Source organism: Silene latifolia, chromosome 8 (assembly GCF_048544455.1).
Source record: "Silene latifolia isolate original U9 population chromosome 8, ASM4854445v1, whole genome shotgun sequence".
NCBI classification, from domain to species: domain Eukaryota; kingdom Viridiplantae; phylum Streptophyta; class Magnoliopsida; order Caryophyllales; family Caryophyllaceae; genus Silene; species Silene latifolia.
The window spans coordinates 29,822,593-29,831,138 of record NC_133533.1 but is presented as its reverse complement, the minus strand read 5'-3'; the positions used below and the strand labels follow the sequence as shown (position 1 = coordinate 29,831,138).

The 8,546-nt window shown below is 41.9% G+C and overlaps 1 non-coding gene across 1 annotated transcript; it reads right to left on the bottom strand.

The window, feature by feature from the left end:
- Positions 1-7,400: 7,400 nt before the first annotated feature.
- On the bottom strand, positions 7,401-7,507 carry LOC141597771 (small nucleolar RNA R71). Its single transcript, XR_012522988.1, has one exon. It is a non-coding gene; the product is annotated as a small nucleolar RNA R71 (small nucleolar RNA).
- Positions 7,508-8,546: the final 1,039 nt, after the last annotated feature.

Here is an 8,546-nt window from a genome sequence, read left to right as displayed (position 1 = left end):
GTTTTGGTACTAGCTTGATCACCTGTACCTCCACTTTTCCATAAATGTTTTACCTCTTCTTACCCATACCTCACATATCCACATATATACCTTGGCATGTGTCAAGGTCTTTTGTTGGTTGGAATACGTATGTACGGTTGTAGAGATTGCTTTCATATTATATTACAGGCATATTCTTATAGGTCGTAGTTAGGTGAGCATCATTACATTTACTTCTTTTTATCTTACATATATTCACCTGTACTTATTGAGTGATTTGAGCGACCCGTGAGAGTCTAATTTGATGAGTCTCTACAGTTGACGGTTCAGCAGTTTTACCGACTCCATAACTCGTTTGCATGATTCATTTGCTAATTGATTGTTGGTTAAAAGCATTAAATTGGTTTAGGCTTTACATGTTGCATTTCGCTCTGAGATTGAACTCGTTCCATTAGGTCATTAGATCGAGTCTAGTTCTTGCTTGGGGACAAGCAATGGTTTGGTTTGGGGAAGTTTGATGCGTGTCTTTTATATGATGTTTTACATCCCATTTTACACGCATTTCAGAGCTCATTCATGTAGTTTATGCTGCATTTCTCCCTATTTCCGTCTACTTCCGTATTTTGTACATTATTGCAGAAATGTGAAGAATCCAACGGAAATCGAGCTAAATCCGTCCCCGAGTATCCTGCATTGCATATGACGTGAAGTATTCACCCGAGGAACGAGCTTGGTGCGCAATTCAAGGCCCAAAAGACAAGTCCACGAGTTTATAGAAGTCTAGTAGCAGCTTTAATCGATCGATCGACCACCTCCATCAGTCGATCGACCAACCATCGGTTCCGTGCTACTGTTTGTCAAGACCGATCGATCGGCCCGTCTATCGATCGATCGACCCAACTGCTATTCCAGACGAGAATTAAAAGACTGAGGAAGCGCAAGCCCATGATGCTAGGTTTAGGAAATAAGAAGTTACGTTAATTGCTATATAACGTAACCTAGAAACATTAAGTTAGGCATCAAGTTTTTATTCAGAAATTCATCAGTTTTACATTAGCTTTAATGGTTAGAGTTTGGGATATCGTTTGCATCAGATTTTATTCATACTTCTAATCATTCCGTTACTGTTCTCCTGCGATTTTCGGTATTCCTCTGCCCTAATTTTAGTTCTTCTTTATTTCTTCATTAGTATAGAATTGCTAAGTTAGGTTCCCAAAGCCAATATTATTTGTCTATGTTAATTGTTTACTTTATCGTTTCAAGCATGAATTCATTAGTTAGTTTCATCATCGTTATTATTGTTTTTACCCTTAGCATGAGTAGCTAAATAGTTTGTGCTAGGATGTAGGCGAGTTATAGCGTAGGCGGCAATAGATTGAACACGGCCTGATTCGCATGTCAGTCGATCGACTGACATTCTTGGTCGATCGACTGACCTCGTGAGGTTACCTTTCGTTTTAATTGATTTTAATGTTGTATTTAACGAATCGAATGCATGCGACCAGTTAGATACTTAATGTATGACAAACCCATTAGATCGAAAGATAGGGTATGTTATTAGATCACCAATTAAATCGACTAGACTGTGCTGAGATCGAAAGATAGGTATAGTTTAGACCGTTAGTCACTTTTCAGAACGAGAGTTAGTATTAGTGACATTAGGGACCTATAGCGAGATCGAAAGATGCTATCTGTTAAGAGTGGACCGAGAGGACCTCTTGTTTCCCGCCTCACTTGTGTTCGATTTAGACCTGTTTAGTATGCTGCCGCCGAAGCTTTAATGAACCGACCATCCTAGTACCCCTTCTTTATCTGTTTAATCCGTCTTTCTAGTTTATTATTTACTCTTAGCTGTAGACCTATTCAAATCAAACCCCCCTTTTTACCGTTACCTTAGACTAAAATTAGACAACTTGAATTTACATCTGCCTCTCTGTGGTTCGACCCGACTGCCGCTAGCTATAGTTGTAGTTGGAAAATATAAATCTTATTTTTGACACCTCACGACGGGTATCACCAGGACTCCAAATTTCTCATAGGATGAGACTCCTTCAACATAAGTTGGAAGATGAATTTCTCCTATTGTGTTTCTGGCTTCTCCATTGAACACTACCAAAACGCTGGACTTCTTGGTGATTTGATCTTCGCCAATATTCATAGCTTTCAGTACGTCAAGCATGATCAGGTTCACTAAGCTGCCTCCATCTACTAGGATCCTCCTTACTGTAGCAGTTCTGATCTGCATAGAAATTAACAGGCCATCATGATGAACAACAGGAATTCCTACCAGGTCACTATCACTGAAAGTGATTGTTGGGACATGATCTGGTTTACAAGGTGATGTAGTCCTTGGCGTCCTGGCTATCTTTTTCGCTGCTGAACTGGTCAGGCCACAAATTTCTGATCCACCAGATATGAATTTTACTTCATAGATTGGGGGTGGTAGAGGAAGGTTGTGGTCTTGTTTATGCTCCTGGTTCTCTTTGCTTTGGTCTGCATTTCTGCCTTTTGTCCTGATCAGGTCCTTCAGATATCCGGGTTTCAACAGGCAGGCCACTTCTTTTCTCAGGGTGAAACAATCGTCTGTTGTATGTCCAATGTCCATGTAGAATTCGCACCATTTGGAGTTGTGTAACACCCCCTCATACCAAGGTATCTTACCAAGGACTACCCTAGCATGAAAGGCTGTTACCATCTCGGTTTTTCGAGGTTAGTATATCAAAGTTACAAATTCCAAACAACATTAATTAAAGTATAAAGAGTTAGCGATTACATTATCTCAGACCAACTCAAACTAAAAGTGTAATGACTTCAATAAAACTGAAATCAAAGATAGCTAAACTTGTAATAGCGGAAGCTAGACTCAAAGTGATGACTCCCCATGATTGTCCCATAGTTAAACATCTGCATTACCTGTCATAATCTGCTTACCATCCCCGAATGGATCACCGCAGGTTTTACAAAACAACAACACGGGGTCAGTTACTGCATAATTCAAATAAGACAAGTGCATAAAGCACCCAGCTGATCATCCTCCAATCCCAGTCTCACGATCTCACACAATAACCGACTACACACCGAAGTGTGTAGCCCTACCAGAATACCCATCGCAACAGGTAGCCCTCACCGCCAGTGGGGGACCGCAGCCAATCCCCACCTAAATCCCGCTCATCAACGAGTGATAACCCTGTCCCTTAATGTGCACATACCCTCCCGTGAATAGTTCCATGGAGGGCGAACTAGGGTATGAAGCCACTCCCGGAAGTGACTCCACCACAACCATCACAATCACTATCACAATCACAATAAACACCACACCACAACATCACATCCCCCATCACAACACCAACACTCCGATGATCAGCAGATAACAACAATTACAATGCAACCATGTCTTAAATCAACAAACAAAAACTGAGTAGGAAAACCCTACCTTGTCGCAATCCGCTTACGCTGCAATCAACCATACAAATGCATAACAAATACCACATCGTCACCTACAACAACAATCAGATGATTCCCATCACTAACTGCAAAACTCCATTTCCCCCAATTCATGATTAAAGGCAAACCCTAGAATTAATCATCAACAAACATGGGAATAAATACTTACCGACGAAAAGATGAAGGATTGAATGCGATTGCTAAGATTGTCCACACATACACAGAGGAGAGATTGGGAGTGATTAGAGCGTCGTACGCTTGATTAGGTTTTGTAAAATGATGTTTAGAAACTGATTATCGAAATTATATAACCTCTAATTACTACCGAATCAACCGCTGAAATATCACTTGCGGACCGGATACTCGGTCGAGTATAGAGTATACTCGGCCGAGTATCCTATACTCGGTCGAGTATTCATCATACTCGGCCGAGTATTCCTCGGCAGTAGCAAAACAGACCCCACGACACACACTACTCGACCGAGTAGGCCATACTCGTTCGAGTACCAGCCTATAAAATTCGTAGTATTACAGTTTTCCCTCCTTAAAAGGAACTTCGTCCCCGAAGTTCCAACCCAACCTATAAAACCTGGACACCTAACACTAAGTCTACCAACCACACTTACTTCCACAACATGACTCACGATACCGTCCCAACTACAGCATAGCCTCTCAATACTAACTCCATAATATTACCGAATAACCACAATATAATGTTGCCAACTCTGTATCACTTCTATAACGCTCACTAGCACCGCAATACCAAGACAATCCACAAAATAAGATCAACCATCAAAACGGAATGTTACATTCTAGCTACCATCCTTAAAACGAACTTCGTCCTCGAAGTTTACTAACACACATAAACATCCTCACACAATCCGTTACTCACTTTCCTAAACATCATACTACTACGAGCACTGCCATTACCTGTAATAAAGTCAACCATCACACAAATCCATCCTTATTCTACACCAACACTCAAACTTCCAATTGCAACCTGTATGACCATCAAACTCTCTTGTCGCATCCTACTCCTCATAAGATAAATGTTACGTCCTCGTAACTCACTAACACTAGGTCCTTTGCTATACCTCCCATAATCCTCATTACTACCGCATGACAACGATAACCCACTATAACCTCAACACCTAAAACCATTCCTATATCCAGGACTCTCTTTCTTTAACAGTTCTCGTGCCTCCAATTATTTTGTACTCCTGATATACGATTAATTTACTTCTAATTCCCCTCTTTCTTTTATGCAAACCGACTCGTATCGAGTCGGTTTCGATTGCTTTTCCTTGCATTTTGTGCCCAATCCCCGTACTTGTTATCTTGTGTATCCTTTTGCAGGAACCGATCCGAGTATAGAGGAATTGGGGCAAGGAAGGCACTCCATTGCCTTTACATGAAGAAGAGGTGGAGAAATGCTGAAGATAGTGTTCTGCCGGTAGACCGGCAGCCGTTCTGGCCACTGGCAGAACACACCCCAGACATTGCCAAAGAAGTTGAAGAAAAAGCTGAGTGCTGTGTTTTGCCGGCAGCCGGCCCACCGGTAGAACACAGCAAGAGGAATTAATTGAAGATTTTGAGTAAAAACAAGCTTGACCTCGATGCCGGTAGGAGCACCGGCAGCCGGTCAACCGGCATTACACACTCCAACAAAGAAGAAGAAGTCCTGAAGGTGGTGTTTTGCCGGAAGGCCGGTAGCCGGCCCACCGGCAAAACACAGATGCCATATATTTTAATTCATTGCACGGTTTTGCCGGTAGGAGCACCGGCAGCCGGTCCACCGGCAAAACGCAGCAGCAGCGGATTTGGGCTTTTCTCTCTTTTCTTCCTCTTTTCTTCTTAATCTTGTACAAGCCTATAAATACCCCCTCCTTAAACCCTTTTGTACACACAACCCTAGATCCAATTTATTTCCCCTTTCAAGTTTCAAACTTTGCTAATCTTATTGTTAATCTTTCCTTAATTAGAGAAGTTCTTCAATTAATTAGTAGTTGAATTTGGGTTTGTAAGAAGATTGAAGGTTCTCCTTCTTTATTATTTCTATCCAAATTCCTCTTTTGCTATTGAGTTGGTATTAATTCTCTCCCTATTTTCATTTGTTTACATTTTGTTCTTCCTTCAAGTTTGTTTGATTGTTTATGTTAATTTGTTGTTGTTGTTGGTTTGTTGTTGTTGTTTTCATCATTGTTCATCTTTTCATTGTTCATCTTCTCTTTGATTCTCTTTCCTTTGTTCATCTTTTGCTAGTTGTCCTCAAAGACTTAATCTTTGAGTTGATTGGGTTAAAGATTGTGTCTTTTAGTTTAACCAACCTTGTTATTAGATTAAATTATCTTTCATTACAACTATTGTTGGATTGTTGCATGTTTAGTAGTAAAATTCATCTTCCCACCATGTTTATAACCAAAGTTTCCATCTTTATTGTTTATCTTGCAATTAGGACCATGATTAGTGAGTAGTCTTCCACTAGAGCTCGGTTTGACCCAACATGAGTAATTTCAATAATTGAATCTCATAAAGGCTAATTATTTGGGGAAATTGGTGAGGGTAGTTTGGAAGATTGATTTGGTTTATGGGTTGATTTTGGGTAGTGTCGATTTATGACCCTTGTCCACCAACGAGAGTTGGTTAGGTTGTGATTTGGATATCCGGGATTCGACCCTATTGTTAACCTTGGTTGAGACCGAAAGGGAGAACCGGGGTAGGACACCTCTAAACTAGCGTTTGAAATCGACACTCGAGAGAGGGAGTGGGATGACCCGGAAATTGATGGGGCTTAATGACCTTAGCAAATATTGGACTACCTTGGGAAAATGCATGTTTTTGGGGTAGTCGGGTATTGAGTTAGGGATTCCGACCTTCGAACCCGAGAGGGGGGTTGGTGGGTAGTGCTAGTGTCCTATTTCGAACCCGAGAGGGGGGCCTTAGGCGAATTAGAGCCGTCACCTCCTCACCTAGCTACCCTTATGATTAGCCTAGAGATTCAATTGTGTGGAGTTACGAATTGTTTGGGAAGAACCGAGTCTTAGGTTTTTAATCTATTTGATTTACAACTTTTCATTTTATCTTGCTCATTCACCTATTTCTTATTTAGTTTATTTTCTCTTGTTTTTGGTAGTTCTAGTATAACCATTTTCATCCCTTATTGCCGACTTAGCTAAACGATAGGATTAGAACAATTAGTAATTTTTTCAACTCCTTGTGGGATCGACCCTTAATAGTGTACAACGATAAAATCGTGCACTTGCGAGGTATAGCTTGATACCATCAAGTTTTTGGCGCCGTTGCCGGGGAGTTCGGCTAGATATTAATTGTTTTCGTGCTTGTTTAGACTAAGTCTTTTGTGTTACTAATCCCTCTCTTAAGTGTGTAGGACTTTTTGCATGGTTAGGAGAGCTCGAAGAGGTCAACCAATTCGTCCGATTGACCACGAGATCGAAGCAACCGCAAGAAGACTAAATTCACTCCGTAGAAGAGGGCTTATAGAAACACCAATTCCTCAAGAAAATTTAGTAATTGAGGACCTTCGAGAAGAACCACGTGCTTTTGAAACTTTCGAGAATCCTTTTGCAACACCGGAAACGGAAGTAACAATGGCCGCGGTTCCTATGCGAGATAACTTGGCTCCGAAAAAGGTGGTGAATCCGAGTATTGTCAAGCCACCTATTCAAGCCAACAATTTTGATGTGAAAGCCACCTTGCTTCAACTTGTCCAAGGGAACCAATTCGGAGGGGGAGCCACCGAAAACCCCAACGAGCATCTCAACGAGTTCTTGGATAGTTGTGACATGTTCAAGGCCAACGGAGTGACGGAGGATGCCGTACGCCTTAGGCTTTTCCCTTACTCCTTGAGGGGAAGTGCCAAGGAGTGGCTTAAAAGTTGTGAACCCGACTCTCTTCGGACTTGGGACGATGTCTCTAAGGCTTTCCTAAACAAGTATTTCCCACCCAAACGAACCGCAAGAATCAAGAGTGAGCTCCAAGGCTTCACCCAACAAGAAGATGAGACCCTTTATGAAGTATGGGAGAGGTACAATGGCCTCCAAAGGCTATGTCCTCACCACGGTATTGGGGATGATGAGCTCATCAACAATTTCTATGAAGGGTTAAACAATGAGATGAAGATGAACCTTGATTCCGGCTCGGGGAAGGGAGCTTTGGATAAGATAGATCACAAGACGGCGAAAGAGCTTATTGAATAAATGGCCTCTCGTACCTTTCATTGGAACAATGATAGGCACAAGAGGAAAGGGAAGTCAACGGTCGAATCGGCCAACAATGTGGAGGTGAAAGAGATGATAGAAGAGCTTAAGCAACAAGTTGCCTTGATGAGCTCAAGCAAAACATCTAGCAATTCTTCTATGAGAAACCAAGTCTATAGTTGTGAGCTTTGTGGAGACCAAGGACACCCACCCAATGAGTGTCCTTTGGTGGTTGGAGATGGCAATTGTATGGAGCAAGTGAACGGGATATGGGAGTCTAGTCCGGCCAAGCAAGCATTTAACAACAACCAATATCACCCCGGAATGAGAGCCCACCCAAACTTCTCCTATGGCTCTCAAAATGTCCAAAACCCAACCTTCCAACAAAAGTCACAACAACCAAACTTTCAAGCTCAAAAAATAAAACACGGTCTTGGTCGGGAGTACCGTCTCAGAAGTGCCAATTGAGGTGCCAACCCCCTAAGTGTGACTAAAGCAACCCTTGCGTGACCAATGCCCAAGAAACAAATTCAAGAGCGGGGAAAGGGAAGAAAGGACAAGACCGCCGAGAATTACAAAGCCAACACAAGATTCAACCAAAGGACCCATGACTAAGGGGACCAAGGCAACGACATCCTCACGGTTTTCACTCGTCACTCAATGAAAGAACAAGGTGATTTTTGTGACAAATAGTAACCAAAATCACTCGACTAACTCAACTAGCGAAAACGTACCCGCAGTCTAATGTGTAAGATCGTCCTATGTCCTATGAAATGCAACAAAGGTAGAATGCACGCAAAATGAAGCAAGGGTTAAAACGGGGCTAAGGAGAAGGTCGAAACGGGATTGGTGCAAGCACCGTTTGGACATGTGGGGCTCAAATCAAGAATTATCGACACATCACAT